Source organism: Theropithecus gelada, chromosome 16, assembly GCF_003255815.1.
Source record: "Theropithecus gelada isolate Dixy chromosome 16, Tgel_1.0, whole genome shotgun sequence".
Taxonomy (NCBI): domain Eukaryota; kingdom Metazoa; phylum Chordata; class Mammalia; order Primates; family Cercopithecidae; genus Theropithecus; species Theropithecus gelada.
The window spans coordinates 9,896,796-9,912,109 of NC_037684.1; the positions used below are offsets into that span (position 1 = coordinate 9,896,796).

Here is a 15,314-nt window from a genome sequence, read left to right on the forward strand (position 1 = left end):
CACCATGTTGGCCAGGATGGTCCCAATCTCTTGACCTCATGATCTGCCCGCCTTGGCCTCCCAAAGTGCTGGGATTAAAAAAGAAAAGAAGAAGAAGAAGAAAAAGAATATAACCATGTATTACTTGTATAATAAAAAATAAATTTAAATTGCCTCTTATTTTAAAGACAGTGTACCAAATTTAATTTAAAAATAACCATAGGATTGCAATCAACAGAGGTTGATTTGGGGTATGGAGGGGAAATATCTTTTCTCAGAGGTACCAATCTCAAAATTCTGGACCAAAAAGACCTTACAATGCAGATAGTTTTTTGTCATATTTCGAGAGCATATACTCGCAGTTTCTCAGTCCAACTGTATGTTTCCACACATTTGCATCAATGTAAGAAATATAGTTTCCTTGCAAATGTCTGCGAAGAAACACAATTTATATCCTTAAATAGGTAGGAAAAGAAAAAAACAGGATAAGTAAAAGAATCATGGCAACCTTGTGGGAAATATTTAGATATAGAAAATAACACCTGCTTTCTAATTTCCAGCAGTATAAGTTTCCCAGTTTGCACAATTTTTTTAAAGAAGCAATGTAAACGTTTTAATACAAACAATCCCACAGCATTTATTGCCATCTTGTAATAACATAAAGGTAATCAAAACAATATGAATAAATGTTCATATTGGACGAAGGACATCTAAAAACAAACTGTATCCTTCTCCACAATTTCTCACTTCATTGATCATTTTCAGTTGGAGACACTTTATAGCAGAGTAATATTATCTCCTTTTAGCATGATCCGACCCAGTTGTTTTCTTGACTTTGTTTTAGAATGAATCTCTTCTGCATCATCTAATACAAGGTTCATATACTCATTAAAACCAATGATACAGCCTTCTATCCACATATTCACTTGCTCATAGAGCCACGCCTGAATCCACAATCTATTTTGTAAGTATCTGAAGATGAGGTTGATGGGCTGCACTACAACCTTCTGCATTTTCTGGCCCTGGTCACGGTATGCCATGTTGGAATTTCAAAGAGCACACCTGCACACTGCTTCTGAGAGCAACTTCCCCCAGTTTGCACAATTAATCAAGAAATAATGTGGGGCCACTGGCACAAATGACGAGGCATCTCCCCGAAGCTTAACTTCCTATCTATCCAATCTCTTGGACAGATAATGGCAGTTAATTACTTTGAATGTAAGTATTTTATCCAAAATCATTTATGTGTCTAAACAAACCCCTTCTACAAATCAAGACAAAAACGATAGATAACGCAACAGAAAAATAGGCATAAACTTATTATTATAAACAAACAAGAAGAAAGAAACCCTATGCCAGGTAACACCAAAGCTTGGGCTCAGTGCTCTCTGTGAAAACATCCTAGGATTTTTCTTTCCACTCCTATCACAACCGATCTGACTTAACCCCTTCTCACTTTACACCTAGGTTTTGCTAGACCTTTCTATTTTGTTGCCCTGAATTAAGCTTTCCCTTGTAGAGCACTCTACATATGGATTCTGAAATAATCTTCTGCCTGTCTACACTTGAACATAAAGCAAAAAATAAAATAAAATAATCCTCCTGGCCAGGTGTGGTTGCTCACGCCTGTAATCCCAGCACTTTGAGAGGCTGAGGTGGGCAGATTGTGAGGTCAGGAGTTTGAGACCAGCCTGGCCAATATGGTGAAACACCATCTCTACTAAAAATACAAAAATTAGCCAGTCGTGGTGCCAAGTGCCTGTAGTCCCAGCTACTCGGGAGGCTGAGGCAGGAGAATCGCTTGAACCTGGGAGGCAGAGGTTGCAGTGAGCCGAGATCACACCATTGCACTCCAGCCTGGGCGACAGAGTGAGACTCTGTCTCAAAAAAAAAAAAAAAAAAAAAAAATCAAAAAATCTCCTGATTTAATAATTTAATCTCTCTGGCTTGGAAACTTTCAATGACTTTCCATATCTCACTGTGTGGCCTTCAAATTCCTATGTCTGATAATAGAGGTTCTACATAATCATATTTTCATTGCTCCCTCAAAAAATTATTTGCAGCCAGATTGGACTACTAAATTCTGATCATACCTGTAGCCATGTCTTTGTCATCTCGTAATGCATTGGAGGTTGACCTGCAACCTCCTTAGGTGGCTCTGGAAGCTGAGCTGGGACCATTTGCTGGCTTGAAGGTTCAACCTCCTCGGGGGGCTCTGGAGCCTGAACTGTGGCCTCCTGTTGGGCTGGAGAAGGTTCTGCCTCCATTTGGGGCACTGGGGTCTGAGCTAGAAACTCCTGCTGAGTTAGAGATGGTTCCACCTCTTCAGGGAACTCTGGATGTAAAGATGGGGACACCTGCTGAGTCAGAGAGAGTTCTACCAACATAGGGTCCTCTGAAGATTGAGCAGGGCCTGCCTGCCGGACTGGAGAGGATTCTACCTCTTTAGGTGGCTTTAAAATCTGAGTTTGGGCCAGTTGTAGGACTGGAGATGGCTCGACCTTCTCAGGTGGCTCTGATGGCTGAGCTGGTATCTCCAGCTGTGGTGGAAGACTGACCTCTTCAGTGGACTTCAGAAAATGACCTGAGACTTCCTGCTGGGTTTCAGATGGTTCAACGTCTTTAAGGGGGCCTGATGGCTCAGGTGGGGACTCAGGCTGAACTGGAGAAGATTCTACCTCTTTAGGTGGATCTGGGATCTGAGTTGTGGCTGCTTGCTGGGTTGGAGATTTAATCTTTACAGGAGAATCCAGAAGAGGGATCAGGCGGGGTTAGAGAGTCACCGTGCTCAGTGGGAATAGGAGGGCTGTCCTGCTGGACTGGAGAAGGTTCAGCCTCCATAGTGACTGCTGTAGGTATGGTAAGCTCCATATTCACTTTTTTTTTTTTTTTTTGAGACAGAGTCTCGCTCTGTCGCCCAGGCTGGAGTGTAGTGGCACGATCTCGGTTCACTGCAAGCTCTGCCTCCTGCGTTCATGCCATTCTCCTGCCTCAGCCTCCTGAATAGCTGGGACTACAGGTGCCTGCGACAACGACCGGCTAATTTTTTGTATTTTTAGTAGAGACGGGGTTTCACTGTGTTAGCCAGGTTGATCTCGATCTCCTGACCTCGTGATCCACCCGCCTCGGCCTCTCAAATTTCTGGGATTACAGGCGTGAGCGGCCACGCCCGGGCCATATTCACATATTTAACTGTGGTATTAGGCAAAGCTGAACTACTTCTGAATATGGAAGAGACATCTAGAGGTGAAAATACCGTCTTACAATTAAATGAACTTACAACGTCTGAGGAGAGCTGAGTTGGAGACGGAGTTGTGGGGTCTTGATAGACTTGGCAGAAGTTCATCATTTCCAGGGGTATTTAGCTGCTGAATGATAATCTGTTGCTGGTCTTTCAAATGTTTAAACTGCTCAGGGGATATTAAAGACTGAGCTGGGACCCTGTGTTGAGTTAAAATTTCAACCTGATAAGTGAACTCTGGAGTCATGGTAACCATGTGATCCACAGGCTTAACAATGACATGGTGAAATGTTGGAGGCTGAACTTGATCATGACTTATAGGAGAAACTGTTATCCCATGACGCTCTGGAGGTTGAGCTACAACTTCATTAGGGAGCTGTGAAGGCTGAGCTGGGGCGTCTTTCTGGGTTGGAGAAGACTTGACCTACTCAGGGGTCTGTGGATGCTCACCTGCAGCCTCCTACTGTGTTGGAGAGGGGTTCTCATATTTAGTGGGTTCTGGAGATTCAACCGAAGTCTCCTGTTGAACTGGTAAAGGGCCAGCCTCTTCTAATGACTCTGTAGGCAGAGGCATGCCCCCATGCTGGGTGTTGGAATGTTCTACATCATTAACTGGCCCTGAGAGCTGAGCTGTAGCCTCCTGATGGATTGGAGAAGTTCTCACCTCCACAGTAGGCTCTGTTGCTATGGTGAGCTTCGTATCTGGAGGCTTAACAGTGATACTGGGCAAATCTCAGTGTTGAACTTGATGGTGACCGGGAGGTGGAACTGTTACTTGATGATGTTCTGGAGGCTGAGCTGGGGTCTCCTGCAGGCTGGAGAGGATTCAACTTCCCCAGAAGACTCAGAAGGCAGACCTGGCTGCTCCTGCTCAACGTTCATCCTTTACAGGAGGACCTGGAGGCTCAGTTGTGGCCTCCTGTTGGGTTGCAGAAGGTTACATCTGCTCTGGATGCTGGTTTGGGGCCTCCTGCTGGACTGGAGAAGAGTCAGTGTCCTTGGTAGGCTCGGAAGTTATGCTAATCTCTACATCTGCAGGTTTAACTGTAATGTTTGACAAGTTATAATGAGCTTGATACACAACCTAAGTTTGAACTGTCACCTCATGATTCAGTGGAGTTTGAGCTGCACTCTCTATAGAAGACTCTGGAGGCAGAGCTGGGGTCTCCTCCTGGGTCTGAGAAAATTCCACCTCCCCAGAAAACTCAGAAGGCTGAGCTGGCTGCTTCTGCTCTCTGGAGGAAGGTTCAGCCTCCACAGGAGGACCTGGAGGCTCAGCTGGAGTCCCTTGCTCAGGGCAAAATATTTCATCTCCTCAGGGCACTCTGGTGTCTGAGCTGGGGCCTCTAATTGGGTTGAGGAAGAGTCCACCTCCCCGGGATTCTCTGGAGGCTGAGCTGCAGCCTAGTCTACAAAATTTCGACCATACCTGTAACCATGCCTTTGCCCAGACTGTACTCCCATTTGTTTTCTATTTAACAAATTAGGCCGGGCATGGTGGCTCAGGCCTGTAATCCCAGCACTTTGGGAGGCCGAGTTGGGCGGATCACAAGGTCAGGAGATCAAGACCACGGTGAAACCCCGTCTCTACTAAAAGTACAAAAAATTAGCTGGGTGCAGTGGTGGGTGCCTGTAATCCCAGCTACTCGGGAGGCTGAGGCAGGAGAATGGCGTGAACCCAGGAGGCGGAGCTTGTGGTGAGCCGAGATGGCACCACTGCACTCCAGCCTAGGTGACAGAACGAGACTCCGTCTCAAAAACAAAACAAAACAAAACAAAACAAAAAAACAAATTATAGCTACACTTTAAGCCCCAAGTAAGTTTCAGCTTATTGATGTAGCTTTCCCTGATCTCCACACCTCAAGGATGACAGATTCCGGTGAATTCTAGCACTGATGGTCTGCATTATCTTGTATTACTTCATTATATAATACCTCCTTTTTATGCCTATTCTCTTTCTTCCTTCCTATCATTTTCATGTTCTGAAGACAGTATCATACTTGGGCCAGGGCTGGACACAAAACAACTGCTACATATAGAAAGTCAGGGACGAAGATGAGTTCTGGACATAACTAAAGGACTGAGTAATCATGTTAGCAGCCAACACTCCCACATATGGTAGGCACCGATGTAAGTAATACATGTATTCACTCAAATCTCACAACAATCCTATGGCATGGTAATTAGCATAATCCCCAGTTTAAAGATGAGGAAATTGAGTCACAGAGAATAACTTGTTCAGGGTAACCAAGCTAACAAATGACGGACCTGGGTTCAAACCCAGTAACCTGGCTCCAGAATCCATTCTTAACCACCTAGAGCACTATCACTGACATGGAGAGAGAGACAGAGTTCTGTAAAGAGGGTGAAGTGCAAATAGGAGGACAGCAGCAGTTAAGCAATGATGTGATGAGGATAAAGAAAAATGGAGGCCGGGCACAGTGGCTCAAGCCTGTAATCCCAGCACTTTGGGAGGCCGAGACGGGTGGATCACAAGGTCAGGAGATCGAGACCATCCTGGCTAACACGGTGAAACCCCGTCTCTACGAAAAAAATACAAAAAACTAGCCGGGCAAGGTGGCGGGCGCCTGTAGTCCCAGCTACTTGGGAGGCTGAGGCAGGAGAATGGCATGAACCCGGGAGGCAGAGCTTGCAGTAAGCTGAGATCACGCCACTGCACTCCAGCCTGGGTGACAGAGTGAGACTCCATCTCAAAAAGAAAAAAAAAAGAAAAAGAAAAATGGATAAGAAAAGGATTAGAGCAATCACAAGTAAAAGACCAGAGAAGGGGCCTAACAGTAAAGGAGAATGAGGAGAAGGAAGAGATGACAGGCAAAAGCGAAAGCAGAAAGTCAGTTGTCCATGTGGTTTGGTGAGATTAAAGAAGGCCCAGGAAGGCCTCCAGGAGAAAGCTGCCATGTCAGGCAGGACACAGAGAACAATTGAGGAAAGATGATTCTTACAAGATGGTGAAGGTGCCATTGTAGGTGCTGGGTTTTGGCATGGGCACTTGGTGGAACCTCTGCTTTGGGCTGAGATCAATACATGACAGATGAGATCAATACACCTCATCTCTGCAGGTACAGAGCTCACATATGTTGGTGCTTGTAGAGGCCTTCTGCTCCTCTTGTGGAGTTAAAGCCTTTTTTAGTGTAACTTTCAGACCGCACCAGTGAATTCTGAGTAGGTTCTAGTTCAGAAGGTGAACGTGTGACTTCAGTCAGGTTTCAATGCTAAGTCTGAACTTGGTCTTGTCATGGAGCTGTAGTCTTGTCCAGGCCTGTAGAATGCTCAGTCTTTGTAGTGGGTTCTGGAGTTGGGGCGAGCCCCAGGTCCGAAAACTGAGTTGAGGTCTTCTCCATGGTTGGAGAAGTTTTAACCTCTGTAGTAGGTTCTGTAGTTATGGTAAGCTCCAGGTCCAAAGGTTGAACTGTGAATTGAGTCAGGTTTTGATGCTGAGCCTGGTTCTTGTCTGGAGGTGGAAGTGTCACCTCAGGGTGCTTTGGAGGAGGAGCTGTAGTCCTCAGAGCTGTAGAAGGGCAGAGCTTGATCCTGGCTTGGTGTTGGAATGGGTATCTGATAACAATACACAGGCGGTTGAGCTACAGACTCCTTAGGTAGCTCTGGAGGCCGAGTTGGGGTCTTCTGCATGGTTGGAGAAGGTTCAACCTCCATAGAGTTAAGGTAAGTTCCAGACCCAAAGGTTGAACTGTGACTTGACTCAGGTTTGAATGTAAAGTCTGAACCTGGTGTGGATGTGGAAGTGTCACCTCAGGGTGCTTCAGAGGAACTACAGTCTTCTTCAGGGGTATAGAATGTTCAACCTCTGTAGTGGGTTCTGGAGTTATGCTAAGTCCACCAGGTCCAGAGGTTGAACTGTAACGATGGGTGACATTGGATGCTGAGCTTGATCCTGACCCGGTGTTGGAACTGTCACCTCTTGATATACTGGAGGTTGGGGTACAACTTCCTTAGGAGGCTGAGTTGGGGTCTCCTGCATGGTTGGAGAAAGTTCAATTTTTGTAGTGGATTCTGGAGTGATGATAAACCCCAGGTCAAAAGGTTGAAGTGTGACACTGGCCAGTGTTGAATGCTGAGCTTGATCCTGACCTTGTGTTGGAACTGTCACTGCTTAATGAGATGGAAGTTGAGCTCCAACCTCTGTAGGTGGTTCTGGAAGTTGATTTGAGTTCTCCATGGTTGGAGGAAATCCTCTGTAGTATGTTGTGGCGTTGTGGTAAGTTTCAGATCCAAAGGTTAAACTGTGACCTCAGTTAGGTTTGTGTGCTGAGCCTGCACATGGTCTGGAGTTGGAAGCGTCACTTCAGGGTGTTTTGAAGGAATGCAGTTTTCCTCAGGGTTGTCAAATGCTCAGCCTCCTTCGTGGATACTGGAGTTATGGTAAGCCCCAGGTCTAAAGGTTGAAATGTGATACTGGGTGATACTGGATACTGAGCTTCGTACTGCCTTGCTGTTGAAACTGTCATCTCATAACGCATTGGAGGTTGAGCTGCAACCCGCTTAGGTGGCTCTGGAAGCTGACCTGGGACCATCTGCTGGCTTGAAAGTTCTATATTCTTGGGGGGGGGGGGCTCTGAAGTCTGAACTGTGGCCTCCTGCTGGTTTGGAGAAGGCTCTGCCTTCACAGCGGGTATGGAGTCTGAACTGGAAAGTTTTGCTGAGTTAGAGAGGGTTCCACTTGCTGAGGGAGCTGTGGAGGCAAAGATGGGCTATCTGCTGGACTGGAGAGGGTTCTACCACAGTAGAGGGCTCTGAAGACTGAGCAGGGACTGCTTGCTGGACTGGAGAGGATTCTACCTTTTTAAGTGGCTCTAAAAGCTGAATTAGGGCCTGCTGTAGGACTGGAGATAGTTCAACCTTCTCAGGTGGCTCTGATGGCTGAGCTCAGCTGGAAACTCTTGCTGGACTGGAGAAGGATTTACCTCCTTAGGGGGATTTGGAGTCTGAGCTGTAGCCTCTTGCTGGGCTGAAGATTCACTCTCTTCAGGAGATTCCAGAGGTAGGAAAGGGGAATTAGGCTGGGCTAGAGAAAAGTCAGTCTGCTCATTGGAAATAGAAGGGTTGTCCTGCTGGACTGGAGAAGGTTCAATCTCTGTAGTGACTACTGTAGGTATGGTAAACTCTATATTCACATTTTTAACTGTGATTTTAGGCCAAGTTGAATTATTTCTGAATAGTGAAGACAGATCTTCAGGTGAAAAATTCCATCTCATCATTCAGTGGACTTACAATGTCTGAGGAGAGCTGAGCTGGAGACCAAGTTGTGGGCTTTTGAGCAAGAGGAGAAAGTTCATCCTTTTCAAGGGGTAGTTAACTGCTGAATGATAATCTCTTGCTCATCTTTCAAATGGTTAAACTTTTCAGGGGACATTAAGGACTGAGCTTGATGGTGACCTGGAGGTGAAACTGTTACCTCATAATGTTTTCAAGGCTGAGCTGGAATCTCCTGCTAGGATGGAGAAAATTCAACCTCCCAGGAGACTCAGAAGGCTAAGCTGGCTGCTCATGTTCACCGAGAAAAGGATCAGTCTCCACAGGAGAACATGGAGGCTCAGTTGGGGCCTCCTCTTGGGTTGCGGAAGTTTTCACCTCCTCTGGAGGGTAGGTTGGGGCCTCCTGCTGGACTGGAGAAGATTCATTATCCTTGGTAGGCTCTGAAGTTATGCTAATCTGTACATCCACAGGTTTAACTGTAATGCTTGGCAAGGTGTAATGAGCTCCATCCTTACCCTGAGGTTAAATTGTCACCCATGATTCAGTGGAGTTTGAGCTGTATTCTTCATAGAAGACTCTGGAGGCTGAACTGGGGTCTCCGGCTGGGTCTGAGAAGGTTCAACCTCCCCAGGAAACTCAGAAGGCTGAGCTGGCTGCTCCTGCTTACTGGAGGAAGGTTCGGCTGCCACAGGAGGACCTGGAGGCTCAGCCAGAGTCCCTTGCTGGGTTGCTGAAGATTTAATCTCCTCAGGGCGCTCTGGTATCTGAGCTGGGGCTTTTAATTGGGTTGAGGAAGAGTCCACCTCCTCGGGGTTCTCTGGAGGCTGAGCTTGGGCCATTCTACTCAACTTCGACCACACCTGTAACCATGCCTTTGCCTAGACTGTACTCCTATTTTTTCTTATTTAACAAATTATAGCTAATCTTTAAGCCCCAGGTAAATTTTTAGTTTATTGATGCAGCTTCCCTGACCTCCATAACTCAAGGATCACAGATTCTGGTGAATTCTAGCACTGATGGTCTGCATTACGTTTTAGTACTTTATTATTTACACCTCCATTTTTATGCTTATTGTCTTCTATAGTTTTCATGTTCTGGAGATAGTGTCATACTTGTCCCTCGGTTGGACACAAAACGGGTGCTACATATAGAAAGTCAGGGACAAAGATGAGTTCTGGACATAACTAAAGAGCTAAGTAATGTTAACAGTCACCGCTCCTACATATACTAAGGACTGATGCAAGTATTACAGGTATTCACTCACCTAATCCTATGAAATGGTAACTAGCATAATCCCCAGTTTAAAGATGAGGAAATTGAGTCACAGAGAAGAATAACTTGTTCAGGGTAACCAAGTTAATAAATGACAGACCTGGGTTCAAACCCAGTAACCTGGCTCCAGAATCCACTCTTAACCACCAAGAACACTATCACTGAGACAGAGAGAGAGACAGAGTTCTGTAAAGAGGGTGAAGTGCAAATAGGAGGAGAGCAGCAGTTAAGCAATGATGTGATGGGGATAAAGAAAAATGGATAAGAAAAGGATTAAGAGCAATCACAAGTAAAAGACCAGAGAAGGGGCCTAACAGTAAAGGAGAATGAGGAGAAGGAAGGGCCTAACAGTAAAGGAGAATGAGGAGAAGGAAGAGATGACAAGCAAAAGCGAAAGCAGAAAGTCAGTTGTCCATGTGGTTTGGTGAGATTAAAGAAGGCCCAGGAAGGCCTCCAGGAAAAACTGCCATATTAGGCAGCACACAGAGAACAATTGAGGAAAGGTGATTCTTACAAGATGGTGAAGGTGCCATTGTAGGTGCTGGGTTCTGGCTAGGCACTTGGTGGAGCCTCTGCTTTGGGCTGAGATCAATACACGACAGTGTCTCATCTCTGCAGGTACAGAACTCACATATGTTGGTGCTTGTGGAGGCCTTCTGTTCCTCTTGTGCAGTTAAAGCCTTATTTTGGGCGTAACTTTCAGACTGAATCAATGAATCCTGAGTAGGTTCTAGTTCAAAGGTGGACCTCTGACTTTAGTCAGGTTTTGATGCTGAGTCCAAACCTGGTCTGGACGTGGAGCTGTAGTTTTGTCCAGGGCTGTAGAATGCTCAATGTCTATATAGGGCTAGAGTTATGGCAAGCCCCAGGTCTGAAGGCTGAGTTGTGGTCTCCTCTGTGATTGGAAAATGTTCACCCCTGTAGTAGGTTCTATACGTATGGTAAGTTCCAAGTCCAAAAGTTGAACTGTGACTTGGGTCTGGTTTGAGTGCTGAGTATTGACCCTTGTCTCATGGTGGAAGTGTCACCTTAGGGAGCTTTGGCAGAGAAGCTGTAGTCATCATGGCTCTAGAAGGTTCAACCTTTGTAGTGAATTCTGGAGTAATGGTAAGCCTCAGTTCCAAAGGTTGAACTGTGACACTGGCTGATGTTGGATGCTTAGCTTGATCCTGGCCTTGTGTTGGAACAGACATCTCATTATAATACCCAGGAGGGAAAACCACAACCTCCTTAACTAGCTCTGGAGGCTGATTTGGGGTTTTATGCATGGTTGAAGGTTCAACCTCCATAGAGGATTCTGGAGTTAAGGTAAGTTTCGGATCCAAAGGTTGAAATGTGACTTGAGTCAGGTTTGAATGCCAAGTCTGAACCTGGTGTGGATGTGGAAGTGTCACCTCAGGGTGCTTTGGAGGAACTATAGTCTTCTTCAGGGGTGTAGAATGTTCAACCTCTGTAGTGGGTTCTGGAGTTGTGGTAAGTCCCAGGTACAGAGTTTTAACTGTAATGCTGGGTGATATTCAATGCTGAGCTTGATCCTGACCTGGTGTTGAAATTGTTACCTCTTGAAATACTGGAGGTTAAGGTATAACTTCCTGAGGATGCTGAGTTGGGGTCTCCTGCATGGCTGGAAAAGTTCAACCTCTATAGTGGATCCTAGAGTGATGATAAGCCCCAGGTCCAAAGGTTGAAGTGTGACACTGGCCAGTGTTGAATGCCAAGCCTGATCCTGACCTTGTACTGGAACTGTCACCTCATAATGAGCTGGAGGTTGAGTTACAACCTCCATAGGTTGCTCTGCAAGCTAGGTTGAATTCTCCATGGTTGGAGAAAATATACCCTCTGTAGTAGGTTGTTGATTCGTGGTAAATTTCAGATCCAAAGGTTGCACTGTGGCCTCAGGTTTGTGCTGAACCTGCACATGGTCTGAAGGTGGAAGGGTCACCTCAGTGTGTTTTGGAGGAGCTGTAGTCATCCTCAGCATTATAGAATGCTCAGCCTCCATAGCGGGTTCTGGAGTTATGGTAAGCTCCATGTGTAAAGGTTGAAATGTGACACTGGGTGATGCTGGATACTGAGCTTGGTCTTGGCCTGCTGTTGGAATTGTCATTTCATAATGCTGGATACTGAGCTTGGTCCTGGCTTGCTGTTATAATTGTCGTCTCATAATGCATTAGAGGTTGAACTGCAACTCCCTTAGGGGGCTCTGGAAGCTGAGCTGGGACCATCTACTGACTTGAAGTTTTTGCCTCCTTAGGAGGCTCTGGAGCCTGAACTGTGGCCTTCTGCTGAGCTGGAGAAGGTTCTGTCTCCATAGGGGGCTCTCAAGTCTGAGTTGGACCCTCCTGCTGAGTTAGAGATGGTTCCACCTCCTGAGGGAGATTTGGCGGCAAAGATGCGGCCATCTGCTGTGTCAAAGAAGATTCTACCACCATAGGGCTCTGAAGACTGAGCAGGCACTGCCTACTGGACTGGAGAGGATTGTACCTCTTCAGGTGGCTCTAAAAGCTGAGTTGAGGCCTGCTGTAGGACTGAAGATGGTTTGACCTTCTCAGGTGGCTGATGGCTGAGCTGATATCTTCAGCTATGGTGGACTGACCACTGCAGTGAACTTTGGAGGATGACTTGAGGCTTCCTGCTGGGTTGCAGATGGTTCAACCTGCTTAGGGAGCTCTGGTGCCTCAGCTGGGGACTCTTGCTGGACTGGAGAAAATTCCACCCCTTTAGGGGAATCTGGGGTCTGAGCTGTGGCCTCGTGCTGTGATGGAGATTCAATCTTTTCAGGAGAATCCAGGGGTGGGGAAGGGGTATCATGTTGGGTTGGAGAAAAGTCAGCCTACTCAGTGGGAATAGGATTGTCCTGCTGGACTGGGGAAGGTTCAACCTCCATAGTGACTTCTGTAGGTATGGTGAGGTCCATATCCATATTTTTAACTGTGGTATTAGGGAAAGTTGAATTGTTTCTGAATATTAAAGACAGACCTAGAGGCAAAAATACCATCTCATCATTCAATGACCTTACAAAGTCTGAGGAGAGCCGAGTTGGAGACTGAGTTGTGGACTCTTGAGGGACTGGAGGAAGTTCATCATTTTCAGGGGTATTTGGCTGCTGAATAATCATTTCTTGCTGGTCTTTCAAATGCTGAAACTGCTAAGGGGACATTGAGGACTGAGCTGGGGCCCCGTGTTTGGTTAAAATTTCAACCTGTTAGGTGAACTCTGAGTCATGGTTACCATGTGATGCACATGTTTCACAGTGTCATTGTGCAATGTTGGAGGCCGAACTTGATCATGACTTAGAGAAACTGTTACCTCATGATGCGCTGGAGATTAGCTACAATTTCATTAGGGATCTCTGAAGGCTGAGCTTGGGCCTATTGCTGTGTTGGAGAAGACTCAACCTCCTCAGGCATCTGTGGATACTCAGCAGCAGCCTCCTGCTGGGCTGGAGAGAGGTTCTCATCTTTAATAGCTGGAGATTGAACTGAAGTCTCCTGTTGAACTGGTAAAGTCATCTTCTGATTACTATGGAGGCAGAGTTGGGCCCCCGTGCTTGGTAGTGGAAGGTTCCACATAATTAACTGGCCCTGAGAGCTGAGCAGTAACCTCCTGGTGGATTGGAGAAGTTCCCACCTCTGCAGTAGGCTCTGTTGCTATGATGAGCTGCATAACTGGAGGCTTAACAGTGACATTGGGCAAATCTGAATGCTGAGCTCGATAGTGACCTGGAGATGAAATTGTTACTTCGTGATGTTCCGGAGGCTGAGCTGGGGTCTCGTGCTGGGCTGGAGAAGATTCAACCTCCCCAGAAGACTCAGAAGGCTGAACTGGCTGCAAATGCTCACTGGGGGAAGAGTTAGCTTCCACAGGAGGACCTGGAAGTTCAGTTGGGGTCTCCTCCTGGGTTGCAAAGGGTTCCATCTGCTCTGGAGGCTAGGTTGGGGCCTACTACTGGGCTTGAGAAGATTCTGCCTCCTTAACAGGCTCTGGGGTTATGATAATCTCCACATCTACAGGTTTAACTGTAACACTGGGTAAGTTATAACGAGATTGATCCTCAACAGGAGGCTGAAGTGTCACCTCATGATTCAGTGTAGTTTGAGCTGTACTCTCCATAGAGGACTCTGAGGCTCAGCTGGGGTCTCCTGCTGGGTCTAAGAAGGTTCAGCCTCCCCAGAAAACTCTGAAGGCTGAGCTGGCTGCTCCTGCTCACTGGGGGAAGGCTCAGCCTCCATAGGAGGACATGGGAGCTCAGTTGGGGTCTCCTTCTGGGTTGCGGAAGGTTCCACCTCCTCTGGAGGCTGGGTTAGGGCCTCCTGCTGGGCTTGAGAGGATTCTGCCTCCTTGTTAGGCTCTGAAGTTATGGTAATCTTGAAATCGGCAGGTTTACCTATAATGCTGGGCAAGGTAAAATGAGCTTGATCCTTACCCTGAGGTTGAACTGTCACCTCAAGATTCAGTGGAGTTTGAGCTGCACTCTCCACAGAGACTTGGGAGGCTGAGCTGGGGTCTCCTGCTGAGTCTGAGAACCTCCCCTGGAAACTCAGAAGGCTAGGCTGGCTGCTCCTGTTCACCTGGAGAAGGTTAAGCCTCCACAGGAGGAACTGGAGGTTCAGCTGGATTTCCTTGCTGGGTTACAGACGTTTTCGTCTTCTCAGGGTGGTCTGGTATCTGAGCTGGTGAATTTAATTGGGTTTAGGAAGAGTTCACCTCCTCGGGGTACTCTGGAGGCTGAGCTGCAGCTTGTTCCTGGCTTGATGTAAGTTCCTTACCTGGCTCTTGAATTATCATAAGCTCCACATCCACAGGTTTAACTGTGACATTGGGCAAGTATGAGTGCTGAGCTTCGCTCCAACTTTTAATGGAACATTTACCTGATGATGTATTGATGGCTGAGCTACAGTCTCTTCTGAGGCAGGCAGCTGCTGTGCTGGGGCCTCCTGCTGTGTTGAAGAGTGGAGCCCCTTAACGGACTGTGAAGGCAGAGCTGGGGCCTCCTGCTGGGTTAAAGAAGGTTCTACCTCCTCAGGGAGCTGTGGAAGCTGCACTGGGGCTTTTTGCTGGAGTGAAGAGGACTGGATCTGTCCTCTGGATTTTGAGTTTCAGGCTCTAGATGGAATTGAGAGTCCAACTTGCTCAGGGGGCCCTGGAGGCTCATCTGAGTTCACCTGGAGTTCTGGAGGCAGGCTGCCCAGATATAGTATATCCATACTTGAATCTAAATACTCATCCTGTAAAGTTTGTTTCTGACGCTGAGGTTTTGATATAAATCGGTGTGGAGTTCCAACAAAAACCTTAGCAAGCCTCCGATGCTTAGCTAGATCTTTCTTCAGGTTTTTGGGCAAAACACTAATCTTCACTGCTTTTGAATTCTGACTATCTAGAGGTGGAACAAGTATTTCATATGCCTGATGATCTGCAGCCTGATCTAGACCTACAGTTTGAACCTTACTTTTGAGGCAAAGAGGCCGAGCTAGCGTCTGGTTCTGATCCCAGTCTGGCATTGGAACCAACTCTGGGAGCCTTTCTTGCAAGTCAGCTTGTCATTCAGATGCTGGTGTACAGCAGCGAACTTCTCTGGCCCCAGGGG

General features: G+C 46.8%; 3 pseudogenes across 1 annotated transcript; all 3 read right to left on the reverse strand.

Moving 5' to 3' along the window:
- Positions 1-589: 589 nt before the first annotated feature.
- Positions 590-1,019, reverse strand: LOC112609737 (annotated as a pseudogene). The gene has a single exon (XR_003116232.1). The product of XR_003116232.1 is annotated as a small nuclear ribonucleoprotein E pseudogene (transcript).
- A 5,160-nt stretch (positions 1,020-6,179) lies between these two features.
- On the reverse strand, positions 6,180-7,644 carry LOC112609266 (annotated as a pseudogene).
- A 2,487-nt stretch (positions 7,645-10,131) lies between these two features.
- On the reverse strand, positions 10,132-11,238 carry LOC112609270 (annotated as a pseudogene).
- Between the last annotated feature and the right edge of the window lie 4,076 nt (positions 11,239-15,314).